At 32.7% G+C, this 16,063-nt stretch overlaps 1 non-coding gene across 1 annotated transcript; it reads right to left on the bottom strand.

Annotated features, from left to right (window-relative positions):
• Positions 1 to 15,777: 15,777 nt before the first annotated feature.
• LOC124986045 (small nucleolar RNA SNORD77) lies at positions 15,778 to 15,844 on the bottom strand. The gene has a single exon (XR_007108955.1). It is a non-coding gene; the product is annotated as a small nucleolar RNA SNORD77 (small nucleolar RNA).
• Positions 15,845 to 16,063: the final 219 nt, after the last annotated feature.

Here is a 16,063-nt window from a genome sequence, read left to right as displayed (position 1 = left end):
GTTTGAGTCATCAGTTAAAAGAAGGAAATTAAAAATTACAAATAGAAAAAATAGAAAAAATTTATCTCTGCTCACTGAATACATGATTCTACATCTTGAAAAAAAATAAATTCCACCATAATATTTCTAGAGCTCATAAACAAATTCAGCAAAGTAAAAACATACAAGATCAACTTACATAAATCAATAGCTTTCCTATAATCCAATAATGAATTTACTGAGACATAAATCGTCAAATTCATAATAACCTACCCATTCACAATAACCTCAAAAAATATTTCTTGGGGATAAATCTAACCAAGGAAGTGAATGACATTTACCATGAGAACTTTTTCTTTTTTCTTTTTTTTTTTTTAATTTTGAGACATGATCTGGCTAAGTTGCCAAAGCTGATCTCATACTTGTGATCCTCCAGCCTCAGCCTCCCAAGTTTCTGGGATTACAGAGGTGGGTCAAAATGCCAGGCTAGTAACTTCAGAATTAAAAAAACAAATGTCATAAAATGCATACCCTAAAAGGTTTTTCTAAGCTATTTAATCCACTAATATCTGATTTTGTTATTCTGAGATTAATTGGGAAAATGAGTATGTTTGTTATCTTTTCAGAATGTATCCTAACAACTATTTTAATTTGAAAGAATGTGTCTGCAAAATCAAGTGGGTTATCCTCATGAAATTATTTAGATGGGATAATTTAGTTTATAGATTTATAATGTCTAGTGTGCTCACATTTATATTTGTATTTCTGTTTATTTAATACAAATAATATCCACCATTAGCAAGATGTTAACTTTGTGTGAATCAACTGTGGGAGAATAGATGCTAACTACTCTTATTCATCACAACATGAGCTACGTGAGTAATTTTATAGGATTATTACCAAAGAGCTATGCTTTCAAATAGGTCATTCATTTACACACCAGTGATTTATAGTTAGAAGAGCCTTTTGGAAATTAAAGGGAGAAATGTTTTTGAAGACGTTTGTCAGTGTTCTGTGAGTCCAATCTGTATCTTCAATGCTCTTCATTCTCATAAAGGAAATATGGTATGTTCTGCTCCCACTTCTTTCCTTCCCTAACTGCTATTAAGAAAAGTTTAAGCAAGTCCCACGTGGAGGTGAGTTGGTAAATCTTATGATAGTTTTAGGGTTGTATTGTACCTGTTTAGGAATTCTGAAGAGAAGGGACTCACCCTAAAGTATCAGATAAAATTGAGGAAAAAATACATGAAAGAGAGGAATAGATTGTAAAATTAAAAGGGCAAATCAGAGAAAAGAAGAAGGAATGAAGGGGAGGAGTCTCCAAAGGTAGTGTCTGTAATCACACAGGACCCACATTCAGGAGACTTTGAATTTGGGACTAAATATTCTATGATCATATTTTGAGCTTCATATTACTTTTGTATTTTCAAATCTACATTTTTGAAATGATGTCTAAAAATCAATGGAACTTTGGAGCTTCAAAGATGACTCTGCTGCCTGCTTCCCCAAGACGGGTTTTAGAAACCAATTTTCTTCCTCTGGTGCTCAGGGCCTCACCCAGCCTCCCACTTCTTACTTCTACCAAGCTTAAATTGTCATCCTTCCCACAGTGATGTTGACATGAAGAGTTCTGTGGTCTGCCACCGTCAACTGCCCTAAGTGGAGACCTACAAAGTCATAGAAAGGATTAGAACATACATCTTGTGACATCTGGGGAGGGGAAAGTTCTTGACATATTCAGATGGTGATTTGAAAGGGTCAGCATTTTATTCACCCCTGATTCAAGACCTTATTTTGTTTTTGTTTTTTTTCCAGAGATTACAGTACTTTGATGGTTGATTGATGAGTAGGTGCAGTATCTACCTCTGGACAGAACACTATGCAGTTGTCTGACAGCTTAATAACAAGAAACCCAGCAGTCACTGAGACAATCCTTAAGTTGTTCAGAAGGCCTCAAGTACCTGTGAGAATTCTCAGGTGGCCTGAAATTATCTTTATGCCTGAGGGAGCTTGAAATTATATAGGAAAATTTTTTTAAAAAGACAGTTGGTGAGAGAGAATACAAAAAGTAGAATTTTTGTGATTTTTTTTACGGTATCTTTTCTTTCTTTTAGAGGAAGGATCCCCAAATTTAAATCAAATATCTTAGGCACCTCTTACTGGTTTGTGTATACATGGACTACAAAGGAAAGGGTCAATAGTGTTCTTCCATTTTCTTTGTTCTATTTTTGCTAGTTGGTTGGTGTAGGGAACGTTCCTCAAGCTTATCTGACAGTAGTCACTGACACCATGGTCTAAGTAAGCCAAACAGTCTGAAAAGAGAAACTGAGGTAATGGTAAAGACTCGCCATGGAATGAAGGTCTTTGTAGTTGCTGAGGCTGAGTTTGAGCTGAGGGGAGACCTCGTTCTGTCATGCATCACAGAAAGCTGTGATGTGAGCTCACCCACGCTGCCTTGCCTCATGCTGTCTGCTGGAGCTTGCCATTCCCCCAGTCCTTTGTCTCAGACCTATTGCTGGGCAGAATTGCTTAGGTATGCTTGTTTTGTTTACACTACCTGGACCCTGGAAGTATAGTTTGCCTATAAGCTGACTCTGTTATACTTTAACAAGTGTGTTAACCTGATTTGATAATGTGCCTATATATGTCCTGTGCAACCTAAATAAAGTTAGATCCGTGCCTTCAGAGCTCGATCTCCTATGCCTGAGTAAGCAGCACGCTGGGTAAGGCTAGGTAGGGTAGGCATCGTTCGTCCTCACCCTCAGCAAACCCATCTCTGAACATCTACAGGTTGGTTTTGGTTTAGTTGTCAACTATATATTACATATCAATGAATAGGATCCTATGGCAATCTTAAATCATTCCTGTGATATTTCTTAGAAAGGATAATAATCATAATAATAATAATAAATAATCATAATAATAATAATCATAATAATCATAATAAATTGGCCAGAATGCCATTTCTCAAGGTTGAAAGAGTTTTAAGTGGTCACCAGGGAGAAAATATTGCATGTTAGAGGAAGTCTACTCAAAGATCACCAGCAGGTTTCTCTGAAGAACTCGCAATAGTCTCAGCAATTAGCATGTCTTTGATGACAGCCTGTTAACAGAACCTTCCTGTTTTTAAAGTCTTAATGTATCTTTACAATTATACTTCATATTTTGGAACTTTAAAATTATCTTTATTCCTATTCTCCCTTCTCTCTCAAAACCATTTGTTGCATGACCACTGTGTTTTGTGCTCAGATCTCAATACTGAAGGTAAAAAATGATTAATAAAATTGTCAGAAGAGTAAAAACAAAAAAGGGTCAACTTGGTGACTACCAAGATCAAAAGTAACAAAGCCTAATTACACTGATACCAGGAAAGAAGGACAGAGGGAAACTTACCTCTAATTTTGCTCTCTCCTTTTAACTCTGGTGTCATCAGAAGCAGTCTAGTTAATGGGGAAGGAGGGAGTAGGAGAACTTGTCCAGAAGGAAGGAATTTTCCAGTTTTCTTTCCCCCAAATGTCTTAGCTAACACCATGTTAGAGCTAGACCAGGGAAGCAGATTCATCTTGGAACAAAGCTTGGAGTTCAGTCATTACATTGGCCTGTACATATTAATTAAATGACAGTTATTATTGTGGTTGGGGTTGAAAATGATCAGAAGAGTTTTTACCACTAGATAAGAATTTAAGGTGTTAGATTTGTCTTAGTTTATATCAAAGGAGCAAATGTCACAAAACGGGTTCAAAAAGATGAGTCATACTAAAGATGAAGCTCTACTCTACGGATTTAACTATTACACAACCCTATGGATTTATTAATTAAGTAGTTTATGTAACAGAGAAATCTTTATTGAAGCAATATGTATTTGTGAAATACTGAATATTAATGCAATTTCTATTGTTTATTATTTTTACTATGAGTAAGATTATTTATATATTAATAATAAATATCAGAAACATCAATGTTCTGTGACTTTATCAAATGAACATAATTTTTATAACATTATCAACAGAAACTAAACTATGAGTTGTTTTTATAATGTTGAAACATTTGGTAATAGCAGATCATACACACTGATTTTTAATTTCCATTTACCTGTATAAAATACTTTATTATTTTTCCAGTGTTATTTTAAATTTCTCTGACCATATTTCAATAGTACGAGAAGTAACTCTGAGGTGATGCATATGGGAAGACATTTTGTTTTCTGTACTTGGGAACTGTAGCCCCATTTAAAGAATTCCCAAAGTGTACCTGGCAGCTAATCCCATTGCTGACACTGACACTTTTCTACATGAATTTTAGGGCTTGTAAATATATCTCTGCATGAAACTATAGGAATAATTATTCCACATGAATAAATATACCCTAGGGCTGTTCAAATATCTAAACATTTCAGGTAAAAACATTTGCAGAAAACTTGTATATTCACAATAAATATGCTGACCTGTGAGGAATTTGGAGCTCTCTTCTACTTTTGCATTGACTTTCCAGAAAATAAAACCAAAGCCAAAGTGAATGAACCCTCTTTTCCATGGATAGGGTAAGCTGAGTTAGGGTACTTGCTAATAAAACTTTAAAAAAATCAAAATTGAAATAATAGAAATATGCATTTTATAAAATATAAATAAATAAGAATATTTACTAGAAAATAAAGCACTCATTCTGAAGATACTGATCATGTGTTCAAGTAGCAGACATTGACGTGGATGAAACAGACAAAAATGTAAGTAATATTTAGTGGGACAAGCATGATATGAAAGACATGCACAAAATCTTTTTGAAATCTAAGGTGAAATTGTTAGGAACATGAAAATAAAAGAAATGAAAGGGTATGTTTAGAAGGGAAGAAAATATTCCATTAAAATTCTGAATAATGGGCATTCACTAAAAAAAGAGAAGTGTAGAACAGAAGTAAGCAAATGATTAAATGGGCATCTTGATTTCATTTGAGACAATTTTGAAAGCCTCAGTTTGAGCATAATGTTTAAGTGCACAGAAGATTAGAATAGAAATCTAGGTGTGTAAAACCAAAGTGTCATAGATTTGCTTGTGCTAATAGCTTTCTACTTTATCACATCTGCCATTCAAATAAGGTTTTTTAATACATGAATGACAACATTATAAAATACGATTGCATATTTAGTAGAATGAGGAGTGATTATAGTTAGCAGAAATTATTAAGAGATCAAATGAATCACAGTATATAAGAATATTACAGACTATATTATGAAAAAAAAGTGATTGAGTTGAGAGACATTTGATTGGTGGTGTTGAAAGAATTCAGAAACCAAGGAGACATTAATTTAAGGTGAACGATGGGGAAAATCATAATCATGAACAAGATTTCAACTTTTGTTGATAGTAATATTGTCCCAAATAAATTTTAAAAATACACTCCTTCCAATTTCACAACTGTTTAAAATATTTTTTGATCTTCACAAAGCTTGGACTTAGTCACCATCCCCTAAATCTCAAGAGGTGATAATTCTTCCTGTTTCAGATTGTCCATTTGTGGAAAGGGATATCCACAGCTATCTATTACCATTTAAAAAAGTTTGTTGTTCAATATTCTCCTGGACCCCTTTTATTACTTAGAAGGAATCACTAATCCTCGTACCTTGTTCTAACCTGTCTACATCTCCTCTTGGGTCACTTCTGTGCATCACTAATCTGTCCCTTTCTATATATTCTATACCATCATTTAAACTTGCCCAAATCTCTCCCATCTGATGGTGTTGGGGACACACAGGTCATTCAGCTTTCTACTATTCCCCTTACTTTCCTTCATAGTCAAATACTTCAAAAAGTTCATTGTTTCAATGTTTTTATTAAATTATTATTTTCACTTTCTATCATTTTTTAATCCCTCTTCATTCATAATCCATGTGTATCTAAATTCAAAGGACACATTTTAGTGTAATATAGTAATTTATTTCTGCATATTGCTGCTCATCCCTTCCAAATGAAATGATACCAGGCATTTGTATTCAAACAGTATAGGGAATATTAGTCCAGTATTAGTCCCATATGAAGTCTGTTCCCTATACACATTTCTTGAATTTTGGTATTTATCAGTTTAAACCTCTACCTCTCCCTCTCCCTGTCTCTCTCTCTCTCTCTTTCTCTCTCTCTCTCTCTCTCTCTCTCTATATATATATATATGTATTATATATATATATATTATATATATTATGCTGCAAAATATTATATATATTATATATATTATATAATATAAAATATATAATATAAAATTATATAATAATTATAATATAAAATTTATATTATTATATAATATAAAATAATATATATATATATTATTTATTATATATATATATATAATATTATATATATATATATAATGCTGCAAAATATTGCCTTTGAACCAGAAATAGACATTTTGACAAATAAGGCATTAAATAAGGCTTTAGTTTCTCTGTGGGGAAGATATTAAGCTGTCTAGCACTGATCTTCCACTTTTCTTGGAGGATGATTTCTTATATAGTGATGACAGGATGCAGTGCCTTTCTGTCATCCAGAAAGGACACATGTGAATTGAGAGTGATGGGGTAAATCCTAAGTAGGTAAATCCTTTCTGCTTCTACTCACCAGCAAAGGATTCAAAGAGTATTTGTCCTTGGCTTGCTCAGTCAGAACCTCATTTTGGAACTATGAATCTAGAACAGGGAGAATATAAGCAGACCTAAGTTGATATTCAGAAGCTAATTTGGAGACACTATGTGAAAATAATTTATAAGGCCAAGGCCAAGACTCCTAAGATTCCTCATTGAACCTATCCAATTGCTGAGCATGAAACATTTTCAGTCTTTCGAAATCAGTTCTGTAATGGTAAATATCAACAAAATTTTGCTCTTTTTTTTTTTAGTACTGAGGATTGAACCCAGGGGTACTTAACCACTGAACCATATGCCCAGTCCCCAGTCTTTTTAAAATAATTTTTATTTTGAGACAGGATCTCATTAAGTTGCTTAGAACCTTGTCAAGTTGCTGAGGCTGGCTTTGAACTTGCCATTCTCCTGCCTCAGCATCCAAGCCACTGGGATTACAAGTGTGTACCACTACCCCTGACTAAAGTTTTGCTTTTTGCTTAAGGCATTCCAGAGACCACTTTTATTGCTACTAAAACAAATATCAGAATGTACAGAGGATACTTTGAGTAAAAATATAGACTTTCAACTTTAATTTAAAATTGAATGATTTTGCAATTCTCTAGTGTTGAAGATAATCTGGGCCTATTAACTGGGTATGTAGCATCCAGTTTCAAATCTTTTCTATTAATTATTTTTACATCTGGAAAGTTCTTATTTATCCCACTGTATAAACAACCATGGTGTGGGTGTGTATTTGACTTTGTGAACTTCAATTTGTGCTGTTCCCTGAGAAGTCTCAATCACTCACTACTTCAGATGCCATTTATGTGCTATGACTCCACAATCTCTTATATTAATCATAGATCATGTATTTGAGCAGGAGATCTATTTCCACAATTGCCTTTTTCCATGTCACTTTCAGAGATGTAATATTAAAAATGATAAAGTAAATAAATATATGCACTCTATTTCCAAATCACTACAGCTTGGGGAAGTAACACTTGGATTGGTTATGGCATTCAAAGCACTATTTTGAATAAAGGAGAGTGGGTTGTTGTTTGCCGTAAGACTATGAGAGACAATTAAGAATACAGGCTTAGATATGTAAAAAACTGAAGTTAATGAACATTGAGTCTCTAATGTATTCATGAATTCAAGGAATTTTAGGGGACAGAGGGAGAGACAGAGAAAATAAGGATAAAACTGTGAAATATTAACTAAACCAGAACTTTAAACCTTGTAATGCATAATATTTATCTCTGTCCCTAGTATCAAAGACTTTATAAGAGTGGACGAAATCTGTTTTTTAAATAATACGCAAAGTTGCTAAATTCTTATGTTCAGAAAATACAAGGTACTCAAAGAGTATATTTCACTTTATTTCAATCATATGGATATCCACCTACCGAACACCAGTAAGTAGTTTTTCCCAAATCATGATACTACTAACACTGGGATATGTGAGATATTTTAGATAGTGCATAGCATTGCCATCCAGTGAGGATTTTTGATGTGCAGGGTCACTGAGCTTGTCACAGATTGAGAGAGATGGAAAACAGGACAAGAGGAAGTGAGAAAGATAATGATGACTGAGAATATACAGGACATTTTTACATCATTCTAAGACTTTGAATTTTACCTGAGAAACCATTGCAATTCATTGCAGAGGACTGCATGCATTGAATTATAAGTTTGTAGATCCTTATGGTAGCTGTGATGAGAAACTGGGAATTATGAAAGCAAGACATAAATAAGTGAAAATAACTACTAGAACAGCTAAAATGAGAAAAATATTAACTTATACTGAAGGGGGAAAGAGTGGATAGAAAACTCAGGTTCTATACATATGCACCCACATTTTTCTTTAGAAAAATTAATTCAATGTATTATATATTGTATTGTGTTTGCAGTGCTGGGAATTGAGTGCCAGGTCTTATACATGCTAAACAAGCACTCTACCACTGAGCTATCCCGTATCCTTGTTTTGCAAATTTGTATTTTAAAATAATTTTAGACCTTCGGAGAACTTTTGCAAACATAAAATTATTGCGAAATACCTTCACCCAGATTTCCCAAATTAAAGTTTTACCACATGTGCTTTCATCCTCTTTTTCTCTTAATTCATCTTTTCTCTCTCAAAATCTACATTGATCTATATAATATTTGAATTTTTTTTTTTGCTGCACAACTTTCAGAATAAGATTCAGACATGATAAATACTACCCCTGTACTTTTACAAAAATCAAACTGTTTTTTCTGTAAATATTTGGTTCTATAAGGTTTAATAATCAAAATAATATACTATTTTCATCTCTGGGTACATTTCAGAGGTAGAACGAATAAGATTTCCTGCACAATTAAATGTGGTTATGAATAAAAGAGAGCAGTCAAGGATGATCCATTCTTTTTCACCTAAACTGATGGGAAAATAGCATTGATTTTAATGAGAATGTGGAGATTATAGTGGAAGAAGTTTGGAGTGGGGAGAAGTCAGGACTTCAGTTCTGAAGATGGTAAGTTGGAGAAATCTCTTAACATCCAAGTTTGGACATCAAGTAGGAAGAAAAATCTGGACAGATGTCCTTGAAAAGGAAGGGAGAGAATCCTTCTGCCTAATAGAGTCAGATCATGGTAAATAAACATGTAAAGCAATTCAAAAATCCAAAAGAAAGATATTTGATTATTTTCATGACAGTCTTATTTTCTTAATAAAATAATTAATGAAAATAAACTTTTAGGAATTGATTTAGGAATCAAAGAATGCTAACCATTTGGAATACCTTATAAAAAGAGAAAGAATTCCAAATATGAACAACATAAATCTTTTAGAGATGCACAAGAAGGATGTGGAGGATCAGAGTGACAAAGTCAAACCTAAACATACTGGTTAATGTCCCTTACCAGGAGGTATGGTTTGTTAGAAAAGAAATAAAAAGGTAGATGAAAGTAGAAATATGAGAGCAAAACAAAAGAAAACATTTAGGAAATAGAAGGATATATAAAAACATATAAGAATAAAAATAATGAAGCAGATATTCAAGGATATATAAGGAATATGTTCAGAGAACTATGAGGCTCTGTATTTCAATGGTAGTACAGTTCAGATAGATAAAAATGTCTAATGTGAGGATCAGTTTTTGAAAGGAAGATTAAGTTTGCTAAAAGAAAAAATGCTCAATTTAGGGAATGCATGTAAGATTACCTGATAGGAATAATATTCAAAGAAGAGCAAATGGCATAGTTTTAATTCTTCATGACTAATTTATTTAAACCTTCCCCATTGACAGTAAAGTTCCTAAAATTACCTTTTTCTTCTCTTTTTCTTTTAACCTACTCCACCAGGATATTTCCCTGATATCTGAGAAGACTTTTCCTTTCTGTATAATTGTTTGCTTCATTTCCAAGTCAAGTTTATTTGTACTCTTTATATCCACTGTGAGTCAATATAGAATCAAGTTTCAGGGTATTCTCATCTCACCTGACAAGTGTTTCTTTCAGTAAGATTATAAAAGTGCCTGTCTCTTATCTTTATAAATTTGCATGCATTACATTTACATGATAAGCTGTGGTACTCTGATAAGTCAACAACTCTAAAATTTCCTAATCTTATCAAAGCTCTTTCAGTAACTGAATCTCATAACTGCTAAGAAAAAAAAATCAAAGATTGTGCCATTATACTACTAACATTATATATCATTGAAAAGATTTCTAATTTAGGTATTTTGTTTCAAAATAGGCCAGTTTATCATGTTTTCTTTCCACATGTAATCTTAGACTGGTATCTTCATCTGCCATGAGTTAAAGTGCTATTACTTGCTAGCACATCATTAACGTCCAGCAAGTGTATAACAAATTACACCTTCTCTGTGCAATTTTCTTCTAGCACTACTTCTTGTTGAAATGTATAAAACTAGGAAAAACTTGAACTTCTACTTGACACAAGAGAATAGAGATATTTTATAACTGTCAAGACTACTTACATTTTTAAAGTCAGAATTTTCATAAGGTTTTTTTTGTCCACTTAAATCAATAGGAACTTTGATTGAATGAGATGCAAAACCAGAATATGTGTGTAATTATGGCATGAACCATTCATGAATATATGTGGTAAAAACTGCAATTTTCCACTTACCATCATTATAATGCTAAAGTCAAATGTAGTTAAATTAATCTGAGTAGAGATAATTAAGGTGGTATGAGTTAAGACTGTGCTTTTTAAAATATTTCCTTACAATATGTTTTATAAGTTTTATTTTGGGCTAGGGGTTTTGATACAAACTGAGAGAATAAATTAGCGATTTACTGTATAATGTTTCCTTTGTAGCATTTAAGAAGGAGAACTATGGAAAATACAATAGGAAGAGCACATAAATTGTATTACTAATTTTAGAAGTATTAAGTTATTTATTGGTTCTCATTTCTCCTCTTAAACAGTTGGATAACAAAAACTTGGGGGGATGCTTAATTGAAGACTTCAAAAAATAATACTTTACATTTTGTTGTATTTCAAATTGCTTGCAGATAGATTTCATTTTATCCTCAGGATACTTATGAGTTAATATTCACTCCTCTTTATCCTCTCTACCTTCCTGCATATGATTCTAAAAACTCAACTTTCATCTTATTGATCTCCTTAGTATTCTTATTCACCTAATTGTGCCTTCTGTGTTTGCCATTTCCATATTATTCCATTTACTAATTAATTAAGTAAATACTTGTTTATGTATTAATTTTTATTTTTATTATTCTGTAGTACTGGGGATTGGTTCCAGGGAATTCATTGCTCATGCTAGGCATGAGTCATTTTTATTTTCTTTTTGAGACAAGATCTTAAGTTGCCCAAGCTTGTGATCCTCCTGTCTCAGCCTCTTGACAATCTGAGATTTCAGGCAAATACTACTGCACCCAGTGATGAGTATTTATTAAACACTCTTTTTTCAGGAGCTTTCCTGCACGATAATGAGACAAAAATTCAGAAACATGACTCGTTTTTTTGCCATCTAGGAGTTCATTTCCAGATAAGATTTCATAGAACAATAGCAAAATTAAAAAATAGATTACAACATGAGTTTGATAATTGAAATGAATCAATCCTGAGTTAAATTTGAGAATGTTTAAATATATTGTCAATTGTACAAGAACTTAAAGATTACATGGGATTTAAATATGTGATTCTCAAAGCATTACAATTTGTCTTCCAAGTTTTCAGATACATTAATTTATTTCTGATGGGACAAAAAATTATTTTAGGAAATTAATAGAAAGCAACATTATGGATCTGAATGAAAGTAATATTGGTCTATCTATCCAATATTTGACATGTATTTTTTGCCAATTTTATATCTTCAAACTTTATACCATTTGGGGGTCAGTAAGTATTCTATTTGTTGTTATATGGAGTTGATAAATAATAATTAAAATAATGAATAGAAGGATGAATTGTAGCATTGAAAGATACATGGAATCCAATGAATAAATGGAGGAAAAATCTCAAAGTCAAAATGTTTAAATGAAAATATTAAATGAAGTAGGAGGACTTCATACAAAAAGTAAGTACAATACATTTTAATATGCTTTTCAAAGGCAGACTTTAGTCCACTTGGAAAAATGAAGATGGTTGAAACACCATTTGTCAAGTAATTTTTTCTGTTTTTAAAAACAGAAAAAAAGTTACTGTCAGGAGTTCATGAATGAATTATGTGTTTGTTTGCACCATCTCAAGGCCTAGCGGTTGCTTTTCTGAGAACTCTAGGTGAAATTGCACCCATTCAGACAGCAGTCCTGAAATAGAGGAACTGGGCTTAACTTGCTAAGACCCAACCTGTTTTCCTTCAGAAGTCTTTCTCTATGAATCCCATTGTAAGTTTTACCATTTAAATAAAGCATGTGGGTTCCATTTTGTTGTTAGATCCAGTCTCCATCAGAGCTGGATCATCCCACTGTGTCCCCAGTTTTCACTTATTTTCCTGTCTTGTCTTTATTTCTTAAAATTCTCATACTTTTTTTTTTTTTTTTTAATAATAGCTCACTGGTTTTATTGATGGCAGAAGAAAAAAATTCCTTTCACTTGTAAAAGTTATTTGCTTCATTTATTTCAGTATTTTTTCCCATTCTTTATATGTTGAAGTTTCTCCCCCTAAAATTCTGCTTTCTCTTTCTTCAAATAAAAATATCCACCATGGCCCATCTTACTCTGAAGGGAAAGTAGGTGGTTTATCAACAGGTTTTGACCAGCATGTTTTAGTCAAGGGCTCCTTTCTTCACAAAGACTTGTCTTATTAGTTCCGAGCCCATGGAGGTTGGTAAAACTGCTGGGTTGGCCTAGTGGATCGTCTTGTCTAGCCACCTCCTCCTCTACAGAACTCAAGAGTTTGGTCATAGATGCCTTCTTCTTCCCATGCCTCTGTTTGAATGGGCTTGATATTGCTTAGCAGAACCTCTTCATAGTTTCCACAATCAATGAATTTAACAACTGCTGTCATACCAGAAGAATGGAGGGCTTCAACTTCTGCTCGGTACCAACAGCACTCATATTGAGATTACTTCTGGCGCTAACACCACCTCCTCCAAATATCTTGGTTTCTTTACTCTTTGCAACTTCTGCAATAGCAGAAGTCCTTTGCTTTTCAAATTCATCATTATCATTTGTAGGTTTAACAGGCATTATAACTTGCAATGTCTTTCTTCGATCAAGTTCTCTGCTATGTACTTGGACATGAGATACACACTTTTGTCCAAAAGGCACAAAAGGTGGTGATCCACCTTCAGTTCCAATATTGCTTCTATTGTGTTTTGATAAGATTCTCTGTAACTCCCATTTCTCAATAAGACGTTACACTTCACCACCAAGAATTGTGGTATCATAGTCATTCAAGAGCAGGAATCCATTTTTTACATCAACAATGCCTGAGAGCTTAACCTTAGTTCCAGGTGGTGTGTTCAAGCTTATTTTTGGCATATAACTTAATTCTACTGCTGCACAACTTGTATGACCATCAGTCATCTGCAAAGGCATCACCCTTGGTGCAGCCTGAGATTCCTTGTTATTCTTTGGTGCAGCAACATTGCAATTTTTTGAATTTGCAAAACACATGGACCTTTGAGCTTTTCTACCTTTCCACCATTGATATCACCTGGAAGGAATTTCTTGCCAATTGTTCTCAGATCTGTATTGAGAGCAATCAGGATGATGTCATTTATATTGACTTTGTCAGGAGAACTTATGCAAGTTTCAATGCCTTCATCTGAAAGATACCAACCAGCCTGGGACAATGCCGCGCTGGGGACCTCGGCCATGGTAGCTGCTCAGACTGAGGACCTCTCATACCTTTAATATGTTGAATCTGACTCATTGTCCTATTTCGGGGAAACTGAGTAAAGTTACTTGGGCCTTGTTGAGTTTCCATAATTAGTTTTCATAAATCCTTTAATGGTCATTTATACTTCTTATGACATTAATAGCAAAACAATAAAATAGTCATTCACATTATATTCCTTATGTCCTTTAGATAATTGTACATAAACTCCTACTAATTTTTAGATCAGGATATGTACCCAATTATACTTATTTTGCATTAGTAATTTTCTTCCATTCTTAAGGACAATAAATAGGATTTGTGACTCTTTGAAGATAGGATGTCAAAGTGGAAAAGAATAAAATTTTAATCCTTTAAATCACAAATACTTTTATAACTGGAGGATATCAGTTCTACAAATACAAGGGTTTTTTTTGAAAATTATTCCTCACTATTAATATAAACTATTTAATATTAGAGTTTTATATTGTTTACTTTGTTCATAAATAAATAAAAATAGCTCTGGACTACTACCTGGTAGGGTGTGAATGGGTACCCCCAATTTCATGTTAGAAACTGAATTCCCAGTTCATATGTTAATGTTATTTGGAGAAGCAAAATTTGAGAGGCATTTAGAATTAGATGAAGTCAACAGGATGGGCCCCCTTGATAGTATTAGTAGCTTCAGGTGAAGAGGAATAAAGACTTCAGCTAGGTGCTTTGCTTTCTCTTGCCTTTTGATGTCTTCTACCATGTCATGATGAGTAAAAAGAGCCTTATCAAATGCCAGCACCATGCTCTAATACTTTCTAACCTCTAAAACTATGAGAGATAAACTTCTTACCTTTATGAATTATCTAGTTTTAGGTATTTGGTTAAATGACTGAGATACTGTCCTTCCTGGTAGTCATTAGTGCATATAGATGATATTGCTCTTCAAAGCTATACATCTATGGGGGATAGCAGAAGAGAGAATAAAGAATGGCAAAAATATATTTAAAAAATTTAAAAGAGCTAAAAATAGAGAAAAAGAAAGAAATACTAGTAAGGTAGATTTTTATTAGTACTTTCTTTTTAAAATAATTCCATAATTCATTAACTAGGAAAAGATATTTTAGCATTCCTAAGTAAAAAAGTTTCAAATGAATCAACAAGTTCAGAAATGTCTAAGGTTTTTGTCCATGTTTCGTTTTATCATTTTCACTAAAAACACTGATCCTGAAATTCTCAGAACCATTTTTTATCACTACCGTGAATATACAGTTACATGTGCTCTAGAAGGGCAGAATTGGAATGAATATTCAAAATGTGAAAATAAATATCTTTTTCAAGAATTCAAGATGAAGTAACTTCTTCTTTCACTATTTCTATTATATCAAAATATGTCTTATAGTAGAAATTGCTACCATAAAGTATTTTATGCTTACTTAACCATTAGTTTGTCAACATATACTAGACATTAGCTTATATGTCAACCTAGACATTATATATGCTATGAATAAACAGAGACACATGTATTTCAACATCTTTGAGATGAAATGTATTAAAAAATATAATTTTTGTTTTCCTCATGTTTATCTTTATTATTTTTAAATGTTATTTGTAATGCTTAATGAAAAGCAGATATCCACTTTTATTGATGTGAGAGGTATTTTGGAGACAATATTTTAATTTATCTTTATTCTCTTCCTAAATATCATATTTTCATTTGATAGCAAATTTTATCATCTAATTGGTGGTAAATATTTCATGATATTAAAGACAATTTATTAACAGTACTTAACCAAATTAAAATACAAGTGAAATTATAAATGTTTTGATGTTAAGTAGTACCTTGAACAATAATATGATTGAAAGTTTTGAGGAAATTCTATTAGGAGACATTTTCACCTTTTGTTTTCATCAGATAATGATAAATATCTTCATAATTTAATCTGATGCACTATGCAACCATTATAGCATTTGTTCACTTTCCTAGTAAAAGTGCTGGAACATACAAGCACAATAAGGTTTTTGCTTGTTTGTTTGTTTGTTTTTACTAGTTGGAGTTCAAATATTAGAAAGAGCTGACAAAAGGAGACATAACTTCAAACTGACATGTTAGGGATGGCTAACACAGTAGTTGGATTCTCAGCTGCATATAATAGAATTGATAATTTAAAAATAAGGACTCAAGTGGGT

The sequence above is a fragment of the Sciurus carolinensis genome, chromosome 5 (genome assembly GCF_902686445.1).
Source record: "Sciurus carolinensis chromosome 5, mSciCar1.2, whole genome shotgun sequence".
Taxonomy (NCBI): domain Eukaryota; kingdom Metazoa; phylum Chordata; class Mammalia; order Rodentia; family Sciuridae; genus Sciurus; species Sciurus carolinensis.
The sequence above is the reverse complement of the archived record's forward strand: the minus strand, read 5'-3'. Positions and strand labels throughout refer to the sequence as shown.